The 25,839-nt window shown below is 45.4% G+C and overlaps 1 protein-coding gene and 1 long non-coding RNA gene across 2 annotated transcripts in view; both read right to left on the reverse strand.

Moving 5' to 3' along the window:
- The window catches only part of MYH9 (myosin heavy chain 9), an 87,056-nt gene extending 86,084 nt beyond the window's left edge, over window positions 1-972 (reverse strand). The window contains exon 1 of the mRNA XM_016161683.2: window positions 842-972. The gene's annotated coding sequence lies outside the window, so the exon portion shown is untranslated. The remainder of the gene's footprint in view (window positions 1-841) is intronic.
- An 18,278-nt stretch (window positions 973-19,250) lies between these two features.
- Window positions 19,251-21,676, reverse strand: LOC118613774. The gene is made up of 2 exons (XR_004955838.1): window positions 20,265-21,676; window positions 19,251-19,989 (listed from the first exon to the last, which is right to left on the reverse strand). It is a non-coding gene; the product is annotated as an uncharacterized LOC118613774 (long non-coding RNA).
- Window positions 21,677-25,839: the final 4,163 nt, after the last annotated feature.

The following is a 25,839-nucleotide window of genomic DNA, read 5'->3' on the forward strand; positions in this document are numbered from 1 at the left end:
CCATGGGGCGGCCCCCAGGTGCGGTGGAATCAGGTGCGCGCCTAGACCGCGCATATGGCTGCGGGCATTCCGGACCTTCCTCTCGCGGGTAGCACAAGTCAAAAGTCAAAGGTCGAGGGGCTGTGGGAGAGCGGGGGATTCTTTCCTGCCTCCCGGCCCTGTACGCACCGGGTACCCCTTCCTCACGCACCCACCCGCACCTCTCTCGGTCCCCTGGTCCGCCCTGCCGCTCGCAGCAAGGCGAATGAGGAAGTCGGGAGCGGAGGGCGGAAACTGAATCGAATGCAATGTCTGCGGCAGGATTGTCCGACTCTGACTCAGAAGGACGCCCTGACAGCTGCCAAACGGTCCTCGCCTGCCCGTTACCTCCGTTTCGAAAAGGCCTGGAAACTTCCCCAGAAGCCGCAGCCCCGAGCCCCCCACCCTGCCCTCGCCCATTTGGGGCTCCCCGGAAGAGGTTAAAAAGTTTGCCCAACTTGGGCACTGGGCGGGGCGGGGCGCGTGCCCCGGCAGCAGGGGGAGGTTGAGGCTCCCGGGTGCCCCGCCGGGGGAGTGAGGAGGGTGGGGGTTGGGGAGACAGAGGGTTTCCGGGGAGCGCTAACCCCAAAGCCCTTCTCTGCTCCCCGAGGCCTCGCTTCCAGAGGCGCCTTCCCCGAGCGTCCGCGCAGGGGTGTCCCCAAGGGAAGGATGCGGTGCTCCTGTACGCCCCGTGGCGTTCGCGCCCGGCCGCGCGGGGACCGAGCACCACACGTCGGCCCGCTCTCCCCAGACGCCGCGGAACCGGTCGCCGCCGCCCCCGCCCGCCTGCCCGGGGCGGGACCGGCCGGAGGGGCTCGCTCACCTGAACCTGGATCTGCCCCGGGGAACAGGCGCTGCTTCTCCCGAGAGGGCTTTCTCGAGCGCTCCGGCGACGGCGGGGTGGGGCGAGCGCGCGAGGCGGGAGCTGCAGCAGGTCAGCCTGGCTCAGCCTTCCGTGCCCTGCCCAGGAACCGCGGTGATCTGCGCGCCTCACCGCACCCAGCTCGGCTCCTCGCCGTCCTTCCCGCCCCGCCCCGCCCTCTCAGCCGCCCGCCCAGTCCTCGCCCGACGGCCCCGCCCCCGAGTTCTCTCACCCACTCCAGCCCGCTCCTGGTCTCGATGGACAGACATTTTGACCTGTGCGGAGGGGTGGGCGGGGCCTCAGGGCCCAGAGGAGAGGAGATTCGCCCCCACCTCCACCCTCTCCACCTTTCCCTTGCGCTTCCTAGGCGGGAGCCCCGCCTTCTAGGGCGGGTCAAATGGACGCCCAGGTTCCAGGAGGAGGATTGACACACAGAGGAGGCCAATCAGGAGGAGGAAACCAGCAGCGAGCTCAAGGCCGGGATTTTGGTGCATTGCCTGGGCGGGGCCGAGGCCAGGCGGGAGCCCACTGGGAAAGTCCGGGATTCTGACACCCCGCCCCGCGAGCTGCTTTCCCTGTCCCTTGTCATCCTACCAGAACAGATATTAAGTACCATATATGGGAAAAGTGCTATTTTACATAATTACGATAGCTTGTGGGGCGGACATGGACTCAGCCCCTGATCCGTTGTGAGCGCCCTGAGTTCGATTTCTCACCCTTTCTCTACTGTAGGCACGCTGCTGTCTATCAGACTCCAGATCTTTACTTAAACGGGTTCCCTCTGTCTGGAATGCCCTTCCAAGCCTTTCTTTACCTCCATGTGATTAACTCGCACACTTCCTTTTAGGTATTTATTACAAAATGTTTTCTTGGTGAATTTTTTTTTTTAAGTAGGCGAAGCGCGCTTTTATTAATTTATTTTAGCTACCGCAAGAAGATTAAATTTTCTCTAATTTTTAAAAAAGTTTTTACACTTATCTTTTAATCCACGTGGTATTTATTTTGATTTTGGAGTGAGGAAAAAATCTAATTTAGAATTTTTGCAACAGCTAGTTGTCCACACACCATTTTCTCCATCGATTTTAGATACCACCGTCATCTATCAGACTCATAGTATAAGCTTGGATTTCTTTCGGAGTTGTATCCATTGATCTTTTTTTGTGTTTTTGTGCCAGTTCTGCAATACTTTACTGATGGTAGTTTTCTAATACATTTTATATCTAAGAAGGCAAATTTCTCATAAAAGTCTATGATCTAAAGGCAAAAGAAAACTGGAAAAAAGATTTTGCGACTCTATTACAAAGAATTACTACCAACAATATATAAAGAGCTCAGTCCATAAGAAAAACCCCAAATACTCCAAAATAAAATGACCAAAAGAAAAGGGACGGGTGATTCAAAAAGAAAAGTATAAATGGCCAATAATTATTTAAAAAATAGAAAAACAGTCATCAGAAATGCAAACAAAACAACATAGGATGCTATTTTTCAAATTAAAAAAATTAAAATGCCTACTATTGTCCAGGTTTAGAGATACAGCTGGGAAAGTAAATTAATCAATTTTCTCTGAGAATCCATCAATTCCAAAAAAATTGGTAAAGTGTACAAATATGAGTTTAAAAGTTCCTCGCAACATTGTTTATAGTCATTAAATATTATAAATAAATGTACAGCGTAAGAGAGTGATTAAATAAATTTTGATACACCAATATGTTGAAAAATACCCAGAAAATCATTTAAAAATTGTATGTAGATATATTTACTGATTTAAAATGTATTGAGGAAAAACAAATTACAAAATGCTGTCATAGGAGGGTTTCATTTATTTTTGTGCAGTGTGTTTCTGATGTGTGTGTATGTGTTTGTATGTATATATCTCAGAGAGAGAGAGAGAGAGAGAGAGAGAAAGAAAGAAGTTTAAAAGGCATTATATCAAAGTGTAAATAGGGGTTATGTCTTGGTAGAATTGTGACTGATTTTTTTTTTACTTATCTGTATTTCTAATGTATATATCTTGCATAGTTTTATCAAAAATGGAAGAAAAAGACTCGCTTTGATGATACCTCTTCCCAAATGTCTCCCTCACCCTCCAGGCCAGTTAGGTGCCCCTCCTTATTTGTCTCTGTGGATCCAAAAGTAACACAGGCTTAGTATAATATGGTTCTTAGTGAATGCTTGAGCAGGACATGGAGAGCATGTTCCCTTATCTTTAAAATGGATATAGTCACTGGCCTCGCCCTCAGGATTGCTGGGAATAGCTCAGAGACTAGGACTTGAAAGCAGTGTTCACTACAACAGAGTATTATCTTGTTGTTGTTGTTCTTGTTCTTGTTCTTGTTGTCACTCAAGAGAGCATTATTGACAACAATCATTTCTATTTTCCACATGAGTCCCATCTTCTAACCTATATGCTTCCCTAACTAAGGAAGCCCTCCTAGTTGCTATCCAGACTCACTCCTTTATCTCCCAAGAACCCACACCCTTGATAGTGTCTATACTTACAATAGTTTTAACAATATTACATCTATTTTGTCTGAATGTTAAAATTGTATTATGGTTGATGTAGAAAATACCGAAGGGAAAATAAAAATCACACATAAGCTTATCACCACAATACAGCAATTATTAAACAAACCTTATTTCCTTCAAATCTTTATACACACATACTAAAAATAAAATTGAGTAATACACATATATATGGTTACCTGATTTATTATAAAGGTGCCACTGCAAATAAGTAGGGAAAAGATATCTTTTTAAGAAATGGTGCTAGGTCAATTGCACATCCACATGTGGATACATGAATCTTGACCCCTACCCTCATACCATTAATGGAAATAGTTATGGGTGGATCAGAAACATAAATGTGAAAAGTAAATAATAAAACTTCTAAAATAAAGTGTAGAATATGTTCATGACCTTGAATTAGACAAAATTTCTTAAACAAGACCCAAAAAGTATAAAATGTAACAGAAGATTGTTAAGTCGAACTTCATTAAAATTAAGAACTGATTATCAAAAGACACATTTAAGCAAGTGAAAAATCAAACTACAGACTTGGAGAAAATATTTATAATACATAGATATGACAAAGGACATGTATTAGAATTTATCAAGAACATTGACAGACAACCCCAATTTTTTTTTTAGATTTGAATGAGCACTGTATAAAATAGAAATCTAATTAGCCAGTAAGCAAGTGAAAAAGGTACTAAACGTCCCTAGATATCAGAGAATGCAAATTAAAACCACAATGAGATAGCACTATCCCCAAACAGAATGACTAAAATAAGATACCATCTGTTGGCAAGGATGCGGAGCAACTGGAACTCTCATAAATTGCTTGTGGAAGTGTAAGTTTCTACAACCACTTTCGAAAAGTGTTTAGCTGGATATACATGTAATGCCCTGTGATACAGCAATTCTACTCTTGAGTATACACCTGACAGAAATGAGTGCTTTGGGCCCAAAAAAGGCATATACCAAAATGTTCATAGCAGCTTACGGTGGCAAAAAACTAGGAGAAAAGTATATGAATGGTAAAATGAATAAAGTGAGTATGGTCATACAATTGATTACCACATAGAAATAAAAAAAAGAATGAACTAATGTTACATGTAAAAAACAGGATGATTCATGAACTGCTGAATGGATAAACCAAATGTAGCATATCTATATTATTCAGCAATAAATAGAATATTGTTCAGCAATAAAAAGGAATGAAGTACTGATACACGGTGACCTTTAAAAACATTATGCTAAGTTAAAGGAGACAGTCACAAAAAAGTCATATCATTTCATGTATATAAGATGTCCAGAATAGGCAAATCTATAGAAACAGAAAATAGGTCAGTGGTTGCCAGAGGCAGTGGGGAGGAAAGAATGGCAAGTTACTGCTAACGGCATAAGGGGTATTTTTGAGATCATAGAGATGATTACAAAATTCTGTGAATATACTAAAAAAATCACTGGGTTGTGTAGTACTTGACTTTATAATATGTGACTTACATCCAATAAGGTGGTTATTTTTTTTAATGAATGAATCTCACAGACGTACTGTTGAGTGAAAGAGTTTAGATACAAAAGAAGATGAAAACACTGTATGATTCTATTTTATGCAAGTTCTAGAACAGGCAAAATCAATCTCCAGTGACAGAAGCCAGAATGATGGTTCCCTTTGAAGAGAGGGGACCCAAGGGAATCTTCTGGAGTGCTGGAATGTCCATATCTTGATCTGGTCGGTGGTTATATTGGGTCTAAGTATATAAAACTCATCGATTTTTACACTTAAGATTTGTGTCCTTTACACAAAAAGAAAATAATAAAATTAAACTGGAGCAAAATGTAAACAATTGATGAAGCTGGATGAATAACATAGGATTACTTTATATTCGGTTTGTAATTGTATAAAGTTATATAAAGTTAAAACTTACAAATAACGTAAAGAAAGAAAATTTAGATTGTACTATACATGTGGTTATGCATTCCTGCTAATTATTTTTCTATTCCACATCTCGGCAACTCATCTGCCAATAAACATATTTTGGGTTTCCCTGTCTTAAAAACAAAGCTTTAAAAAGACTTATCTAAAAATACAAAAAAACTCTTAAAATTCAAAACAAACATGAGTTAAAAATGAGTGAAAGACCTTGACACCTCACCAAAGAACACATTCGGATGGCAAATAAGCATATGAAAAGATGCTCCATATCACATGCCCTCAGAGATGCAAATTCTAATGATAATGAAATACCACTACACACCCATTAGAATAATCAACATCCAGAACACTGACAACACTGGCAAGGATGGGGAGCAACAGGAACGCCGGTGGGAGTGCCAAATGGGACAGCCACATAGGAGGACAGTTTGGCGGTTTAACAAAACTATACATATTCTTGCCATAAGATCCAGCAGTTGGCGTTTACCCAAAGGAGCTAAAAACGTATGTCCACCCATAACCTGCACGCAGATGTTTACGGCAGCTGTATTCATAACTGCCAAAACTTGGAAGCCATCAAGATGTCCTTCAGTAGCTAAATGGGTAAATAAACAGTGGTACATGCAGACAGTGGAATAATATTCAGTGCAAAAAGGAAATGAGCTATCAAGCCATGAAAAAAAACAGAGAGGAACTTTAAATACATATCACTACGTTAAAAAAAAGTCAGTCTGAAAAGGCTACATTCTGTATGTTTCCAAATGTATCACATTCTGGAATAGGCAAAATCATGGAGACAGTAAAAAAATCAGTGGTCGCAGGGGCCGAAGGGAGGAAGCGATGGACGGGTGGAGCACAGAAGCTTTTGCGGTCAGAGAAACTTCTGTGTGATACTCTGATGGCAGATATATTCCACATCCTCCCCTCCCTCTCGTCACCACATTTCTCCAGAGAGAGAGCAGTCTGCATCCAGCCCTCAGATACTTCACCTTGTTCTAACTCGCCCTCATCCCCTAACCCTCCATGACACTGCTCTTCAGAGGTCAGCAAGCTGAATGCCTCCCTCAGGCCTTGCTTTCCTAGACAGCATTTGAAACTGCTTGACATCCCTCACCGTGACATAGATTTTCTCAAAACTCCCAGAGAGACTGGTCATCTTCCTTGTTCTCCCTTCAGTGATTGCTCCCCAGCCACATGGCCAGGGTGGACGTTCACCTGGAATGCACAGGTTTATTAGAAGCAGTGTTTCTTCCAATTGGTTGGTGCACGTGTTATATCTGTTGTGAAATATTTTAAATATCACCACTACCAGAGACTCATATTTACTGAGCGTTTTACCAGATGGCTGGCACTGTGCTAAGTGTTTTGTTCGAACATTATCTCATTGAATCCTCACGATGACACTGTTTGGATATATATGAATATTATCCCCCATTTTACAGATGAGGAAGCTGAGGCTCAGAGATGTAAAGTGATTTGCCAAATTCATGCATCTACTACGTGGCAGAGCCAGAGTCCAGCCAGTGCCTGTAGAACTTCAGAGCCTAGGTGCTAACCGCACCACGGTGCCCACTCTTTTCGGCTTCTTCTCCCTTCTTGGTCTCTACCCTCTTTCTTGGGCTTCTAATCTAATCCCACACTTTCAATTATTATATCCAAATCGATGTCTCCAACCCCAGCCTCATCCTGACATTCAGCCTGTTTTTTGAAGTTATGGTAAGATACACACACATAGCATAAAGTTTACCATCTTTAACCACTACCCATCTCCAAAATTCTTTTCTGTCTTGCAAAACTGAAACTCTACACCTATTAAACACTAACTTCCTACTCCCCCAACCCCACCCCAACCCAGCCCCTGGAAAACCACCATTCGACTTCCTGTTTCTGTAAGCTCGACTTCTGTAGGTTCCTCATATAAATGAAGTCATGCGGTATTTGTCTTTTTGTAACTGGCTTATTTCGCTTAGCACATTGTCCTCAAGATTCCTCCATGTGTCCGAATTTCCTTTTTTAATGCTGAATAATATTCCATTGTGCAATACACCACATTTTGTTTCTCTATTCATCTATCGATGGACGCTTACGTCACTTTCACATTTTAGCTGTTATGAATAGCGCTGCTATGAACATGGTGTACAGACATCTCTCTGAGATCCTGTTTTCAATTCTTTTGGTTTTATACTCAGACGTGGAATTGCTTACTGGGTTATATGGTAGTTCTATTTTTAATTTTTGGAGGGAACTGCCATATCACTTTCTACAGCAGCTGCATCATTTTACCTCCCATCAACAGTGTACAAAGGTTCCAATATCTCCACATCGTCACCAACACTTGTTTTCTGGTTTGCTTGTTTATTTGTTTGGTGATAGTAGCCATCCTAATTGGTGTGAAAGGGTACCTCGTTGTTTTGATTTGCATTTCCCTGATGATTAGTGGTACTGAGCACCTTTTCATATGCCTATTAGCCATTCGTATATCTTCTTTGGAAAAGTGTAGGTCCTTTGCCCATTTTTTAGTTGAACTGTTTTTATGCTGTTGAATTTAGGAGTTCTCTATGTATTCTGGATATTAATCTTTCCTCAGATATATGACTTGCAAGTATTTTCTTTCATTCTGGGAGTTGCCTTTTTACTCTATTGATAGTGTATTCTGATACAGAAAGTTTTTAATTTTCATGAAATCCAATTTGCCTATTTTTCCTCTTGTTTCTTGTAACCTTCAGGCTTTTTTTCTTAATCCACATAATTTTTTATGCTAAAGTAATACATCCGAAACTAGACATAGAGTATCTTTGAGAGGATATGTAAGAAGTGAGTAACCTCAGCAGTTCTTAGGAGAACTGGGTACCTGGGAAATAGAGGTAGAAGATGGAGAGAATTTTCACTGAAAGAAAACTTTTATATCTCTTAAATTTAGACTCATATATTATCTATGTAAGTAAATAAAATTTAAATATTAAAGCACGTGCTACAAATTAAAATATAGATATAAAATAATACATACTCATTTTTTAACTTAGAAAATACAAAAAAAGCATAAAGAAAAACATCTAAACCATCTACATTTCTATCGCCTGAGACTCTCTGTGCGTTTCCCTATTGTTCGGTGTCCGATGATGAACGCCCACCATGCCGGTTCTTGCCAAACCTGTCTGCGTGCCTGACTTCCAGCTCTGCTCACGTTTCCAGCCTCTCCATGCCAACCAGACTCAAACTCAGCGGCTCCCTTGTCCTCCCTGTTCCCTGCCCCCAGGAGCCTTCGTTCCCCTCACGACCATCTCACCCGGCCTTCCTTTCCTTCTCCTCTGGCATTCTCATCACACTCGGGCACTTGCCTTCGCCTCCTCCCCTCAGGACCGTGACCTCAGGCTCCCAATGGAGCCCTCTCCCACTGTCCCCTCCCACTTCCACCTGTCCTTAACACATCTGGAGACTGATGGTTCTGAAGGCCAGCTATGAATGTCAGCTCAGCACAGACTTGCTGAGCTCTTGCTATGTGCCAGGCATGGTGCTGAGCACACATATTGCCCTATTACATCCCCATCTCAGTCCTTCAATGTGGGTACGATTATTCTCCCCCACTTCACCCAAAATTATGTTAGATCCCGCAGGTTCTAATAACATTATAATCATTGTTTCATGACTCTCAACCCAATCGTTATCATCGCTTTTCCCCCCGTATTTTACTGAAATAAAATTGAAAACTAAAGCACAGAATGTGGAGTAACTCGATCAAGGTCGTTTGGCTAAAAGATGGTGAGGCTGAGATTCAAACCCAGATATGCTGGCCGCACAGAAACCCAAACGTCTCACCCAGAGGCACTGTCTCAGTAGACTCATCCCTGGACCTCGAAGACCCTAGAGTACATCTTGCCTCTCTCCCACCCAAGAACCTTTCCAGCGCCCTATGTGTGAATCCTAAACTCCTAGCCTGATCTTCTGGGCCCCACACGATTGTGTCCGACTCCTGGTGAGCCCCGTCTCTCCCTGGTCCTCTGCAGCAGCAGCTCGCTGTGCTCTGAACCTGCCCCTTCCGCGAACTGGCCACTGTCACAGCACTGCTTTCACACCTCCTCTGCCCATTCTGCCCACTGGGCCCCTATCCCTCCTTTAAGACTCAATTCCACACTAGAAAGCGACTCCTCCCAGCAACTGACCTGTGCCATGTCTCAGACAGCACTTCTCTCCTTCTGTCACGTGTCTCTCTTGTGTTGCTTGAGCCAGAATCTAGACTCTGCCACTTACTGAACCTGCCTGTGTCTCAGTGTCCTTGTTTGTCAAACGAGGATGATGACAGTCCTTGCAAAATCAGGTTGCTGTGGGGATGAGATGACTTAATATATGTCAAGCACCGACAACAGAATAAGTGCCCAGAAGTGTTTGCTATTATGATGGTGATTATGCATCTTCCTATTTCATCTCCCATAGGAGGTTCATTTTTCATTCCCCAAATGTTTCCTGAGAACTTATTATTATTTGCCAGACCCAGTGCCAGTGCTGGTACTTGGTGGCAGCCTGCAGTTTCTGCTCTGATGATGTCCACACGGGTATTGACAGGACAGCCCGGTAAGTCCTACAAAAACATAAACACTATAGGGTGCTGTAGAGGCAGAAGAAGGGCATCCAGGTAAAGGGGAAAGGGGGGAGAGAAGCTCATCCCAGGCAGGAAAATGGGGTGCAAGGCCCAGTGGTGAGAAGACACAGACTACGTGAGGCTCTGAGCAGCTCGGGGTCCAGGTGGAAAGTGTCAAGCGGACGAGCAGCGTAAGCAGGGCGAGGGCCTGCTTCGAAGTGTACAATCCTGGGACCAGCAGCTTGGCAGCCTCAGCCTCACCTGGGAACTTGTTAGGAATTCAAGGTCCAGCCCAGACCCACTGAATCCAAATCTTTGTGTTAACAAGCCCCCCAAGTGGTTCACATCATCTTAGGGTGACAAACACGGGGCTTAATCAGAAAATGTCCCAAGGTCTTGCTGAGGAATTTTCACTCCAGCAACTTTAGCATCCCTAGGGAGATTTTCTAAAAATCATTATCTCAGACAGTTGGCCCCGAGCACCCGTATCTTATAAATTTGTCATTCATTCGGCAAATGATTGCTGAGCACAAGGACCATGCCTTCTCCTTCCCAGAAATGGCATTCAGGGCCTCTCTCTTAGCATGCACTCAACATCATTCGTGAATCCGGCGCAATGGCTCCCTGCTCAATTTACATTTCCTATCTGGGGCTCACCCTGGTCTTCCTGCTATCACTCAGAGATCCACACTTTCCCCCCTGCCTCTGGAGTCTTTGAGTGTGGTTAGCTCCCTCAGGAGGCCTCTCAGATCCTGCGCCCTAGTTTGGATGTCCTCCTCCGCGGCACCCTGGCCCGGCTTCCATCCTAGCGTCCTCAGGCCATCAGCTTGCCTGCCTCCAGACAAGGAGTCAGGAGCTTCTTAAGGACAGATCAGTGCGTTGTTTGTGCTTGTATCCCCAGGACCTGACATGGTTAAATGTTTGTAGAATGAATGAACAGATAAATAAGCTAGTAAAAATCGAAATAAGAATATATGTGAAAGTACTAGACTCGTGCTAGATCATACTATTATTCATTCGTGTTTGCCCCGGAGTATCTTACCATGGATGGGTGCTGAAGAAGAAATAACTATGCTTCTGGTTTTTTTTGTTTGTTTTTTTTTTTGTTGTTAAGGGCTTCACTGAGATATAATTCACATACCATACATTTCACTCATTTAAAGCATGCAAGTCAGTGGTTTTCAGTATATTCAAAGAGTTGTGCAACCTTCACCACTGCCTGATTCCAGAATGTTTTCATCACTCCAAAGAAACCCATATCCATTAGCAGTCACTTCCCATTTCCTCCCAAACTCCTCCCCTAGCACTAGGCAGCCACTAACCTACTGTCTTTTTCTTCAGAATTGCTTATTCTGGACATTTCATATTAATAGAATCATATAATACGTGGTCCTTTGTGTCTGGTTTCTTTCACATAGCACGAGGTTCACCTATGTTGTAGCATGTGTCATAACTTCCTCCTTTTCTATTGCTGAATGATATTCCATTCTATTGCACGAATATACCACACTTTATTTATCCATCCATCAGATGACAATAACCCATTTTCATGCAGGTACAGAGCATGTAGCTTTTGCAACAGTGTTTTCAGGCATCTCACTTCATTTTGACATTTGCTGTTTAAGAAGTGTTGTGTTTTTTGCAGATAAGTAAATGGAGGCTAGGGTGAGCCGTTGTGACTTGCCAGAGATCAGACATCACAGACGATTAAATGGCAAAGTCATAACTTGAAGTTCTTTTCTCTGCACCATTCCGCCTCGCTCTCCAATCCAGTTTATGTCAGATGTCTCTTTTCCCCTCATAAACCCACTCTCCATGGCATCCACAGCAACTTATGGCCACAAGTCTTTGCATACACAGGTTTGAATGTGTGTTCAGGGAGAATGTTAAACCTTTATCTGATCTGGATTTATAAACCAAAGGTCTGTTTTGCCCTCCTTCCAGCCTCAGGGCAGTCAAGTCATTTCTAGGTCCTGGATGTGGGTGGGTGAGGGTGTAGCTGGGACAAGACCCTGTTTGTTCCAGGAGTCCTTGACCTTGCCGTCCACCTTGTGGAAAAGGGGCCTTTCCCACCTGCCCAGAAGCAACACAAACCAGTTCCTTCTGCTTGCCACACCCCTTCCTTTTCGACCACAGAGAACTTTAAAAATACCTCTTTCAATAGCTCTCATCCACGGGGACACAATTATTTGTTTATATGTCTGCTCCCCGACACTGTGAGCCACAGAGGTGAAGGGTCTTAATCATCTCAGAATCACAGGAGCTGACACTTAATATGAACTTGGTGGGTATTAGTAGAACGAATGGATCTTCCCATGTTTTAATAGTAGTGCCTTCCTATTGCATGCCTACAAGACATTTTATCCTGACGACAATCCTGCAATGCAGTATATAATCTCCTTTTTACAGACGAATTGGAGACTTAAAGCAAAGTAATGTTCACAAGCCCAAGAGTAAGATATAGAGCTGGGATTTAAATCTGGAGAACTATTTGTTTCCCAATATGCTGATTTTCACCACCAGTGGCCCCTCTTAGAGCAAGTGTGAATTTATAATCAGGTGTAGAATTGGGAGTGGGTGAGTAAAAAAAAAAGGGACAAGTTTGCCCACAGCTTTCCAAACTCCATTCACTGTGATCTCCATTATTAGATCCCACTTCAGGTCTTGAGAGAGAAAACCAACTCAGAGAGGTTGAGTGACTATCAAAAACACACAGATCAGCAGGAGGACTGGCCCTCGAGGGCAGTCCGCTCATTTCCAAGAGCAGGCTTGCTTCAGTACATCACAGTCTCTGTGTATTCACTCCAATTTGCATTGCTCAGGTAGAAGTCTCAGTTTTCGCTGAAAAGCTTTAATAGGAAATGAATAAATACAAATAGTAGAGAAAGTGGAATCCTCATATCCTGTCGGTGGGATTATAAAAAGGTAGAGACGCTTTGGAAAGCAGTGTGGCAGTTCCTCAAAGCTTTAAACATAGTTACCATCTGACCAAGAAATCCTACCTCTAAGTATATATCAAGAGAAATGAAAACATATTCACACGAAAACTTGTACACGAATGTGCATGAATGTTCATAGCAGAATTATTCATAATAGTGCCCCCCCAAATAGAAACAACTAAAACGTCCATGAACTGATGACGAATAAATAAAATGTGGCATAATCCATACAATGGATGTTATTTGGCAATAAAAAGGCATAAAGTCTTGATGCATATCACAACATAGATAAACCTTGAAAACGTTATGCTAAGTGAAAGGAGCCAGTCACAAAAGGCCACGTATTATATGATTCCATTGATACGAAATGTCCAGACTAGGCAAATCTATGAAGACAGAAAGTAGACTGGCGGTTGCCAGAGGCTGGGGGAAGGAGGGAGTGACTGCTAATGGGTCTGGGGTTTCTTTTTGGGATGATGAGCATGTTCTGGAATCAGATAGTGCTGACGTTTGCACAACTCTGTGACTATAAACACCACTGTGTATACTTTAAGAGGGTGAATTTTATGATAGGCAAATTTTATATCGATAATGCTGTTATAAAAAGAATCAAAATAAATAAAAATGGAATGGCCTTTGCCTTTTCCAGTCCCACGGAAACAGGTATTTGAAGGTGAGAGCCAGTCGCCCGTGAGCTTGTCTCACACCCACTCTGCAACAGGGAGCACAGCCTCCTCTCATTGTGCCCAGCACGGCAGCCACACCAACGCTTGGCATGTTCGACTTGATGCGGGAGTGTCTCTCGGCCTCTCTTCCCTTGAGGATGCATTTTTAACGTTTGGCCTCACTCTCTGTGTGGCAAACGACTTTATGGTTGTAAAGTATCTCTTGCTCGGAGGTCAGGCCACATGATATGAAATCCATGTTAAAATGGGGAAGCCATTGTAGCAGGTCGGCCCAGCTGGGTGGTGGTGGAGTCAGGGTGACGTCACAGGATGTCATCGATTTGGAGCAAATGCAACTTGGACTCCCAGTGCAAAGGAGGAGGGATGTAAAGGCAAGCACCCTGGCCCTGACACCCAAACACCACAGTCTGAATCTCAGCTCCGCCCCCTACTAGCTGGTGGTCCTCAGCAGTCTCTTAACTGCCTGGAGCCCCTATTTGCTCACCTGAAAAAATGAGGGTGATGATTCTTACCTTACAGGACAGTGAGAGGATCCTGACCAAACTGTAGTCCATCAAGCCTAGCAGCTTCAGCATCCCCTGGGAGCCTGTTAGAAATGCAGAGTCTCAGGCCCCGCCCTTGACCTGCAGAATCAGAATCTGCATCTTAACACCATGCCCAGGGGATTCAAATGCGCAGTAAAGTTTGAGAAGCACTGGTGAGATTAGGTAGGTGAAGACCTGGCGTAGTGCCCAGCACACAGTAGGTGCCATACACGTGGATGTTATGGCATTTTATTGTTACATAGACTGGCATCCCCACCCTACCTCTTCCCGGCTGTGTGATCTTCAGGATCATTCTGAGCCTCCGTGTTTCCATGCAAGATTGGTTTGATGAGGCTCATCCGATAAACAGTGTGAAAAAGTGAAGTACAAAGGCAAGAGGCCTATGTGTGTACATGGTTTTATTTTGGCCATTGTGGAGAGAGAGTGACTTGCAAGATTCTGGAGATTAGAGAAGCTTCAGGGCAATGCTGAGGCATCAGACACAGAGACAAAGACACTGGCGAGCAGAGAAGAGTGAGTGAAGCCGTGCTCCTCCTTCCCGAGGGAAGTCCCTGCACCTAAAAGTCATTTAACCAAAGGAAATGGTGACAAAACTGCTAAGTGCTATGGAGCAAGGTAAGGAAGTGCCAGCAAACAGGAGGTGCAGGCTCACCTGTGGGTGGCCCCTTGTCAACAGAGGGCAAAGGTATCAAGCGGCTGGAAGCATTGGTGCAGGGGACAGAGAAACGCCAATGTCCAGATTTAGGTGGTTTCCGGGGCTCTGGAAATTCCTCGGCTGCTCACAGTCTCTCATCAGTGGTTTCCCACGGCCTTTGGGAGGACAGTAGCAGCTGACATTTATATAGCACTTAGGACATGCCAGGCTTTTTCTGAGAACATTCCCTTATATTCATTCCTGTAATCCTCACTACAGCCCTATGAGGTAGGTCTCTTTAACTTCCTCACGTTACCAAGGAGGCCACTGAACCCCAAAGAGGTTAGTGACTTGCCCAATATCACAGAGCCAGCTTTAAGCCCAGGACATCTGGCTCAAGGCCCCCTTCTTAGAGATCTTTCTAACTGCTTTTTTTTTTTTTTTAACTAAAACTTTATTTTTTAGAGCCATATTAAGTTCACAGAAAAACTTAGGGGCAGGTACAGAGATGTCCCAAAATATATTTCTTATGTATATCTGACCTTTAACCAGAGGTCCTGACTCCCAGCTCCTAAAACTCCTGGAATTTCCTAAGTGATGAGAACAACAAAGGTGTCTTTTGTTATGTTAATGTTGTGATTTTTGGACCCCAAACTAAGGATGAGGCTGGTTGCCAATGGAGACAAGCATGTGACACCAGAGGGTAGGAACTTTCAGCCCCACCTCCCCTCGCCACCCCACTACCACCTCCGGGGAAAGGAGAGAGGCTGAAGCTTCAATCAATTGCTAGTGGCCAATAATTTAATCAACCATGACTTTTTTTTTTTTTTTTTTTTTTTTGCATTAAAAAAACAAAAGCGTGGGGCTCAGAGAGCTTCCGGGTTGGTGAACAAACACATGGAGATTTAGAGAGAGTGGTGGGCTCAAAGAGGGCATGGAGGCTCCACGCCCGTTCCCCAGGCCTTGCCCTGTGCCTTTCTTCCATCTGGCTGTTCCTGAGTTATATAGTCTTTTATAACAAACTAGCAATCTAGTGAATAAGTGCATTTTCTGAGTCCTCTGAGTAGCTCTAGAAAATTAATTGAACTCAAGGACGGAGTCATGGAACCTTCCGATCTTTGGCTGATGGGTCAGAAGCACAGGTGACAGACAACCTGGAGTCTCGACTGGGGAGGAGCAGTCTTCTAGTTCTGAACCCTTAACCCTGAGCTCTTATCTCCAGGTAGATAGTGTCAGAATTGAGTTGAATTGTAGGGCACCCAGCTGGTGTTTGGAGCATTATCTCCCTGAGGCTCAGGGAGATCAAATGGCTCTTCAGATCAAACAGACAAGGGCAAAAACCAGGATTAAACCCTGAATCAAGTTCTCTTTTCCTCATTTCCATGCTGCCCTCCCAGAGAAACCTAATTTGTTGGGCGTGTCTTCCGAAGGTTGTGCTACTGGTTACCGCTCAGTCATCTTGGTAGAGACCAGGTTCACCATTCCTGGAGAATATTAGAAGCTGGCCCCACTGTATCCTGGACCATCTTCTCTCCCTCTCCACATTGTCTGATTTAATCCAACGTCCATTTGGTGCACACTGACTGGACACATGGCTATTCCCTCTCCCTCAGCCTGGAACACTCCAGATCTCACATGATGCCTTTTTACTTCATTTGAGTTGCTCCTAAAGTGTCACCTCCATACAACTGCCTCTCAACCCCTAATCCAAATGAGAACCAGCATCTGTCTCTGGGGTAGCTAGGACCTTTCCTCTGCTTTAGTTTTCTTCATGAGTTTGTCATCGCTTGACAAATTATACACTGTGCTGGTTTATCTATTTATTCATTATCTTTACTAAAATGTCAAGTCAAGGAAAGCAGGAACTTATAGGGTTTGTTTCAGAACCTGCTCTATCCTCAGTGCCTACGGCAGTGGCTGGCACAGAGTAGGTGCTTGATAAATGTTTGTTGAATCAATAAATGACACTGGGCCAAGGCTGGGAAGCTGGGCCGATGAACCAGTGGGGACTGTGAGGGGCAGTGCTGGTGGACATTCCAACCAGTGCATTCAAAGGAGTCCAAACCAAGTGGCTCGGAAGCACAGAGAAAGCAGAGGTGGATGCTGACTGTGGGTCAGGAAGAAGGAGTGATCCCTGAAAGCTGGGTGGAACTTCAAAGATGGAGTCATAAGGAGAGAGAGCATCCGTGTGGAAAGGCAAGGGCGAAATTGTGGGGGAAGAAAGGTGGGTTGGGCACAGAGACGGATCTGTGGGACTGTAGCTTTGAGTTCAGGTTGATGGACAGGTGGGAAGAAGGCTAGCGCAGGTTGCAGAGGGCTTTAAAGGCCGGGACAAGAAATTTGGAGCTTATAAATCTCAGATATATCCATTCACACCTATAGTTACACACATATAGTTTCACATATATGGAACACACACATATATATACATACACCATGGGAGCCTATTAATTTTAAAACTATATATGTAAAATTAAAAATAAAATTAAAATGATATACATTTAAAGTTTATGTTTTAATAGTTTTTCCACGGTTCACAGTTTGGGCATAGAAGGTTTTATGATAAATTCTCCCTTCCATTCCTGTCCCCCTACCCCCACTTCCCAGGTAATGTGCCCTCCCACATAAGTGACCATCGTTACTGTGTTTTGTGTCCTGCTCCAGAAGATTCACATTTACAATGAGGCTGCAGCTGCAGAGCGGCTGTGAATGGCGTGTTGGCGGTCGGCGCCTCTGATCCACCAACGGGAGGCCCGCCGGGCCTCATTCACGCGGCCAGGTGGCCCTTCCGCGCCTCCTCCCCGGAAGTCCTGCGCCGCCGCACCCGCTGACAGGTGGATTTGGTTGAGCTCGCCCACTTCTGTCTCATGAGCCAATCGAGCGAGTTATGCAAATTAATCGAATTCCCTGCCCGCTATGACAACCAATGACTGCAGAGGTGCAACAGGTCCGCCAGGTTCCCACTCTGAGTTCAGAGAAGTCTAAAATTTCTGCCTTGGGCATAAAGAACTGAGAAACTGCGGGAGAAACGAGGAAGGGTATAAAAGGAATGCTGAAACGAAACTGATGGCACTGAATCTCAGAAACTGAGGCTTGAAGGATTGCCCGAGGTCATTCGCCTGACCTCCTGGCTGACCCTCTTCCTCCATCCGCAATCATTTCTGCCGGGTGCTCAGTCTGGTGCGGACATAAACCAGCTGACAAAACAGGACACAGCTTCATCAGAAGGAGCAGGTTCAAGGTCTGGCTACTGTGTGTCGGGGGGAAAAAACCCACAGATTCAGAAGCAGGCTCAAATCCTGCTTCTACCATTTGTTAGCTCTGTGGTTTTGGGCAATCCACTTCAGCTTTCTAAGCCTTGGTCCTCACCTAGAAAATGGGAGTAATCACACTACTGGCCTCTTTACTCCGATGTGAAGATTGATGGGCCTATTCAATTGGAAAACAAGGGATTTCCATCTATGTATATCACAGGGCTTGATAATTACAGGAGTATTAAGGTTCAATAGGCCAGGGTTTGAATCTTTATTTACCCAGTTACTGGAGGTATAACCTTCAGCAAGTCACTTTGCCTTTCTGACTCACTTTCTTTAACTCTTAAGAAAAAAACTCCACGGACTGTTGTTAGGATTAAATTAGTCAAGGTTTATAAGGCACTTGGCACGGGCCCAAGTCACATTTGGTGGCTAGAACCATGGGAAACGGGAACTCCTGGAACCTTGGTTTCGTCACTGTCTTCATTCAGTCTTCCCTGCCCGCCTCACAGAAGCGTCATGAGCCTTAAATGTCTTGTGACATGGTTTATAAATAGAAAAACGTTACCCCGATGTTAATTAGTGACATCGTGAGGCCGCGGCACACTCGAAAAAGCTTGAGGCTGGCGCTGGCTCTCCCTTTTATTCTCTGTGTCCTTGGACGAGTTATTTCACCTGTTGAAGCATCAGTTTCCTCTCCTGTAATATCTGTACCACCTTTCTAGGGCCACTGTGGACATTGGTAAGATGCCATATGGAAAGTGCCTAGTACATGTACAGCACAAAACAAATTTTAACAAACAGTAGCTATTATTACCAGCAAGTTCTTCTTGAAATTTTCCTGGATTCTATTTCCAGGACGGAGGGACTGAAAGACAGGGGTAGAACAAGACTTGCTTCTCGCTGTACATCCTTCTGTATCTTTTGACTTGTACGATGAGAACGTGTTATTGAATTAATAAAATTTAAATTTAAAAAGGAAATATAATAAATTATGTAAATACAGTAAATAAAAATCGAAACAGTAAATTAAAATGTAAAACTAATATTTAATCTTCTGGGTAGAGTCTTTGTTGGGGGTGAGAAGCCCAAACGCAAACATAACTTGGTGTCCACACATACCAGAATTTCCCAGCGGAAAGGCAGAGTTGTGTTTTTTTTTAAGGTCAGTGGAGAAAATTTCCAAACCCCAACAAGGGGCAATCCCTGAAAGGAGTGAGCATCCCTCGCTGTAAACATTCTCAAAGCCACTCTGAAGTCATGTTCTATGGAAGGAAATGACCTCAATTTGGAAGGCTTCAGGATGGATTTCCCTCAGCATCCCAGGTATTCAGGACTCTGGTGACTCACTCCTCCCCCCTGGGCTTGCCCTCCAACTGTGACCGAGGCTGAATACCTCAGGCAGGAGCAACAGCTCCCCCTCCCCCCAATGCCTTACATGGGTATCAACTCGCCTTGAGCCATTCCGCCAATCCACACCCAGACTGCCCCCACTATCCTAGGATGCCTCTAGCCTTGGACCGCCTACCTGTTCTCCCTCCCCTGGGCCACAGTCTGAACTGACCGCCACCACCACTTTACACTGGAGTCTCCCACTCAGCTGGAGAAAGAAGGGAAGGAAGAACGTCAATGCCAGAGCTCACTTTCTCTCCCGTGTCCACTGTCACATCTCGGCTGCGTGTGGCCGTGGCCCAGCAGATCAAGTTCCGCTTCACGAATGAACAAGGCAGGCAAGAGCCCGACGGACGTTTGGGGCATGGGCTTTTAGCTCCCTCATCCTGGAAGTGACACATGCCACTTTCACACATCTCATTAGCCAGAACTAATCACAGCCTTGCCCAAGAGAAAGGGAGCAGGCTAGTGCTGGGGCATGAATAAAATATTTGGTGAGTACCGCAGCGTCTGCCGGAATCCTTCTGCTCAGCATTTTGGCCAACATTCATTGACTCTAGAATCAGATGATGTTAGAGTTGTACGGCCCTCAGGAATCATCTCATCCAATGAATGCCAGAAACAAAAACGCCTCAGAATCCCCTGCGATTGTCAAAAATGCAGAGTCCTTGTTAAACTCCAGACCTACTGAATCAGAACGGTCTTGGATAGGGGCCAGGAAATCTATATTTTGAAGAGCTCACCAGGAGATTCCGGGTTGGGGACCCATAGACGGAGTCAAACCCCTTTTTACAGATGAGGAAACTGACATTCAGAAAAGGAAAGGGACTTTCTCAAACCATACAGGGAATGAATGGGAGAGCTTGGACCAGAATCTAGGCTTTCTGGCCAGAGCACTTAACACTTCTAGTCATCACCTGAAGTCTCTGCCTGCTCTGGCTTCTGAGAACAGCACATCAGTTCTCCTTTGGCGAGCCACGAGTCCCCCATTCTCAGTTCCCAGGGTTCGAAAGGGGCTGACTCACTTCCCAAGTCTGGAGCGTGCACATGACTCAGAACTAACCAATCAGAATCCCAGGGCATGTCTTGAGAAGGTCTTGAAATCCAGTCCCAAACCGGGGAGGTAGCCCCAGGATGTTTGCTGGAACTATTTGGAAAGAAGCTCTCTTTCTACTGAGGTTGCTAACTGGTTTGATGAGAGCCTGGAGCCACTCACCGTCTTTACTGTCATGTAGGCAGAGCCTACCTGAAAATAAGCCCTGAATGCCGGAAAGCAGAGCGAAGGGACAGGGAGTGGGTCCTGCCAGCATCATCCCATACCTATTTCCTCACTTACACAATGAGGCTAATAATAGCGCCTAGCTCAATGGAACTGTGATGAGGTTTACATGACTTCATACCAAAAAAGTGCTCTGAACAAAGTAAGCACTCGATAAAACCAGCTATTATTTTCATACAAGATACTTTGGAATAAGACTGGATGAGAGAAGGAAAATAAAGATTCTTTCTTTTCTAGATTTTCAGTCTCTTTCCCTAAGTTCCACCAACCTAAAGACACCGGACTGTCATCCAAGCTTCAAGCCTCGGTGCGGGCTAATGGAAAAGACAAGTGTCACAGCCAGCCGGCTTGAACCCAGCACCTCCAAGTGCTGCTGTGTGACTTTGGGCCAGTTCACTTACCTCTCTGTGCCAGATTTTCCTCACTCAAGTAAACTACTACCTATCTCACAGGTAGAAGTGAGGATTAAGAGACAGAATGGGAGTGCAAGGGCCTGGCCCACACGAGGCACCCCCACATATCCATCCCTCTCTTCTTCCATGAAACTATGGCCAGGGGCTGGCCATTGTGTTCCCTCACTTCCCAGGTTGTTGCTGTTTTGAAAAGGACCCGAGAAATGTTGCTCCCAAGGACTGTAGCTTTAGTCCACATGACCAGGATGAGAATCATCCACGAAAGTCCACCCACCCTCCAAGGTTTGAAGAAGAGCCTTTGCCTTCCTTTCAGGGCCTCAGATGGCGGTCAGGGAGATGCCCAGGGCCATAAATAAAGAGAGAGCAGAAATAAAACCAAAACAGTGTTTACTCTGAGATGAAAGTACATTGCTAAACACTAACCGCAAGGACTTGTGGACAGAAGCCACATGTTGGGGGTGCTCCGGAATGTCACAAACTGCAATGGCAAGAAAAAGCTTTTTGGCCCTGAGCAGCTTGGGCTGGGCCCCAGGAGGCAGGACCAGGACTCCACCCATGGCAACCCTTTGGGACGCCCTGGTAACTTCCCTTCCTGGAGTCCGTGATCAGTCTCAATCGTACCAACCTCACACAGCCAGAGCAGGTCATGTTGGCCCCACCCACTCTCTCTTCCTGCCTCTGCCCCTCTCTCTCTCTCTGTAGAGCCCCTCTGTCCCCTTTGCCCACTTCACCCACCTTAGTCACATTAACTCCAACTCATCCCTTAACAATGGGTTTAGACGCCATCTCTGCTGGCAACCCCTTAACCCTTTGCTGACCCCACCCCACCCCCCCCGAGACTCTATCCCGCTGCGTTCATTTCTATCACGGCAATTTTACAATGCATTGCGATTGTCTGTGTACTTGCTTCTCTCCCCTCCCAAGCCGTAAGCACATAAGGGTAGTGTAGTGTAATAGTTAAGGATGTGGACTTTGGAGCCCAACTGCCAAGGTTTGAATCCTGGCTTCCCAGCCGTGTGACCTTGTTTAGGTTTATTAATCTCCTATGCCTCAGTATCCTTCTTGGTAAAATGGGGTCTATCATAACAGTATCTGCCTTCTGAGGGCTCTGCCAGTGTATATCTATTCCAATGATGCATTCTGGAACTGGGGAAATACCCACAGGATGGTTCCCTACCTGGCGAAGTGCGAGACAGAACTGAGCTAAAACTCCGTTGATCACCTGACCTCCATAAGCCCTAACTCTGACTAGTGCACCACAGGGGCCTTTTTGGGTCCCCTGGAATTAGTGTCAATTTGAAGCTGGAAACGTCTGATTATTTCCCTTCCTGTAATGCAGTCCCCCTAGTAAATGGCCCGACCACCTTTTGAGAAAGGCTGGGGGAAAGACTAAGAGTATAACTTCTTGGCAATGTGTCAGGGTCCCTCCTCCAGCGGAACAGCCCTCCCCTCATTCAAGGTGCCTGGGTCTGCAGACTGGTTCAAGCCCGGGAATTGACTGAGGGTGGTGAGTCTGGATGGTGACTCAAGTTAGTCTCTGTTCGCTTGACCTAGAATTCTTCCACTTACGTGAATCAAGTAATAGGCTGCCCATGCATTTCTTTTCTAGGGACATCATGATTGACTAGCTAATGTTATAACATTCTGTGAGTGTAAATGGATTTACGTGGGTTGAAAAAATGTTTTTAAATAAATAAGGATTTAAATGGGTTGATAGAAGTAAAGGACTAGAATCTAGCCTGCTACACTGAATGCAAAATAGAAGCGCTTTATCGTTATCATTTCTCTTTGTGCTCAGTGCCTGACAGCAAGCAGGCTTCAGCAAATGATTTCAAAATGGGGCAACAAATGTGTCCATGATCTAGGTGCAGCTAGAGTCTCCTTTTGAGACATAAGCAGTGTTCACCTGTGACTCAGGTACGCCTGGAGGTTCTAGGGCATCCAACATGGGGCTATCTGCACAGGGCCAGGGAGGCTTCTGGGAAAGAACTCACTGGAAGGTAACAGAGAGTCCAAACCTGGAAGGTTGGTTTGAGGCCACTGGGCCAAGGCTAGAAGGAAATATTATGAACATAGAGCAGAGCAGCCCGGGGTGCGATCCTCAGATTATCTCCGCTAGGCTTAGTTATTTGTTTATGAGTGTAGTTACATGTTCTTATTTCGTTTCTAAGGATCTCTAGCTACACAGAGTTGAGTTGACATACTTTCGGAGTTTGGCAATGCATCTTTGATAGCTTATACAAGACCCCTCTGTTTTTTCTTTTTCTTTCTTTCTTTCTTTCTTTCTTTCTTTCTTTCTTTCTTTCTTTCTTTCTTTCTTTCTTTCTTCCTTTCTTCCTTTCTTCCTTTCTTCCTTTCTTCCTTTCTTCCTTTCTTCCTTTCTATTATTTTTTCTTCTTCTTCCTTGATCCTTAAACCTACATGAATCCTGCAAATGTTCTTTTAAGGATTTCTCAAATGTGTTTTAATTTTCAAAGATTAAATCTCACTCTGTTGACTGCTTTGAGATCTACCTGTCCTCGCCGCTTACGTTTCTTGCTGCCGCTCCCCAGGCATGGATCTGTTAACTTTCGTCTTCAGCAACACTGCAATCAGCATCCCTGCCCAAGCTCTCTCAGGGATTTTTATGAGAGTCTCTCTGAGATGATTACCCAGGAGTGGGATTTCTGGGTCACAAGGCGTGCCCAGATTTAATTTTGCCAAATACTGCCTGGTTGCTTCTCAGAATGTGCCAAGTCACATGCCCACAACAGTGCTTGGGGCTCTCATCTTCCTTCGCTGTCCCCAACGCTTGAGAGTATGGACTTTTCTTCTTTGTGATGAGTGCGAAGTGTTATCTCACCATTTCAATCATTGTTACCTTATCTGTCTTCCCTGCCGGACTGAGTCTGAAGGCGGGTGGCCCACACAGAAGGTACATCTACATCCTTAGCGTTCTGCTCAGTGCCTGCCACACATCAGGCGCTTCAATTTATACTGTTGAACAAATGGAGAATTACTCCCTCGAGCGGCCCTCCTGAGCTCAATCGAGCACGACTCCTGGGAAGGAGGACGAGTCATGAGTGAGCAAACAGCAAGAGCTGTTTCGCTAAAGTCTCAGAGAGCCGCTGGTCAAGAGGAAATTCCCGAGGGACTCCCAGAGTGGCTGGAGGATATACAAGGGAGTGGGTGTTCCCGCAGAGCCAAAGAAGAGCCACTGGGCTGCAGAGCCTGGCGTCTGTGTTTCTCAAGAAAATACGGGCTCTGCCGAGATCAGGGAACACGGCAGGAGCCGCCAGGCAGAATCCCCGGCCAGACCCGAGCACCAAAGGGGGACGGAACAGCTACTGCTGTGTGGCTGGACCACAAGGACCTTTGTCACATGTAATTATTATTACTGTTAGGATTATTATTATTTTCATCATCATCATCATTAAAATTGGGGATTAAACAAAAGCCACATTTCTCCAAACTATTAGGAGCGTAAGTCTCCCACTGAGGTTTGCACAGAACCGTTGACTGTCAAGGGTCTGGGAGATGCTTTTCAACTGGAGGCCTCAGTTTCCTCGTCTATAAAGTGGGGACAGTAATGGTGCCTACCTCACTGCCCAGAATGTAGCAAGCTCTCAGTGAACAGTGGCTTTGAAAGACTTTCTCACAGGCGTGGCACCAATGAGGGCCAGGAGTGTAAGGGGCAGGCGGCTTGGCCTTCCTCAGGTTGGAAAGATTGGGTCACTCTTCCTATGGCTTCCCTTTTCTGGCTCCCATGGGACCCTCTTGTGACTTAGGTGCCCACATACCCTCAGTCAGCAAACTCCTATAGGAGCACTGAGGACACAGGAACAAACCAGACCGAGTTCTGCCCTCAAGGGGCCCACAAGCCTATGGGAGACACACGCTGGACAGAGCAATGAGGCTCTGATGAGGGAGAAAAAATCACAAACTGCCGAGGGAGCAGAGAAGGACCCCCATCCACGCATCCTCCCCTCTCTGTCCCTTCCAGCTCTGTTTGAACGTCACTTTCCTCACCTGCAAAATGGAACTCAGGATTGTTTTCAGGTTCGAGTGAGAAAATGGGTTGGTGAGAAAGAACTTTCTAGATGGCCAAGTGTATCTAGACAGATGACCAGGACTACATTAGGGAAGCAGAGACAGCGTGATATTAAGAGTGGGCTGTTTCTCTAGGGCAATTTAAAATCCCATGGCTTTAAGAAACTTTCAAGTAAAGGAATGATGCTTTTAACAGCCCACGCATTGGACAGGGTAAGGGATAGGGGCAGGTAGGAGGGGAGAGAGGGGGCTGAAATTTGGTTGCTCATCACGTTTTCTAGACTACCAGGGGCAGAAGCAGATGGACTCCAATCACTATCTTCCCCTCGCATAAACTCCCGGAGGCCAAGGAGCTGAGGACATGGCGGCATAAAGCTCACTGCAAAGGGTCAGTATTATTTAGAGGACAGACTAGGCTGCTGTAGTGGTGTGGACAACATCATTGCTTCAATAAGACACAGACGTGTTTTTTTTTTTTTTCCCTCATGTACCAGTCCAGGGAAGTGGTCCAAGGCTGGCATGGCAGCTCACCGGTGCTGGGCATCCAGGCTCCTTCTATTCTGTTGCTCGGCCATCCATCCCTCTGGGGTTGTCTTTATCTGCATGCCCTCAAGCCACTAAATGGCAATTCGCTTGTCACTCCAAGCAGGGGAAGAGAAAGAGAGGAGGGGCTGGAACACTCTTTTCCTATTAAGGGCATGTGGTAGCTAGCCTCTGAGATCGGCCCCATGATATCTGCCTCCTGGTATTCACGACCTTGTGTCATGCCCT

Source organism: Rousettus aegyptiacus, unplaced genomic scaffold (genome assembly GCF_014176215.1).
Source record: "Rousettus aegyptiacus isolate mRouAeg1 unplaced genomic scaffold, mRouAeg1.p scaffold_m13_p_2, whole genome shotgun sequence".
In the NCBI taxonomy this organism is placed as follows: domain Eukaryota; kingdom Metazoa; phylum Chordata; class Mammalia; order Chiroptera; family Pteropodidae; genus Rousettus; species Rousettus aegyptiacus.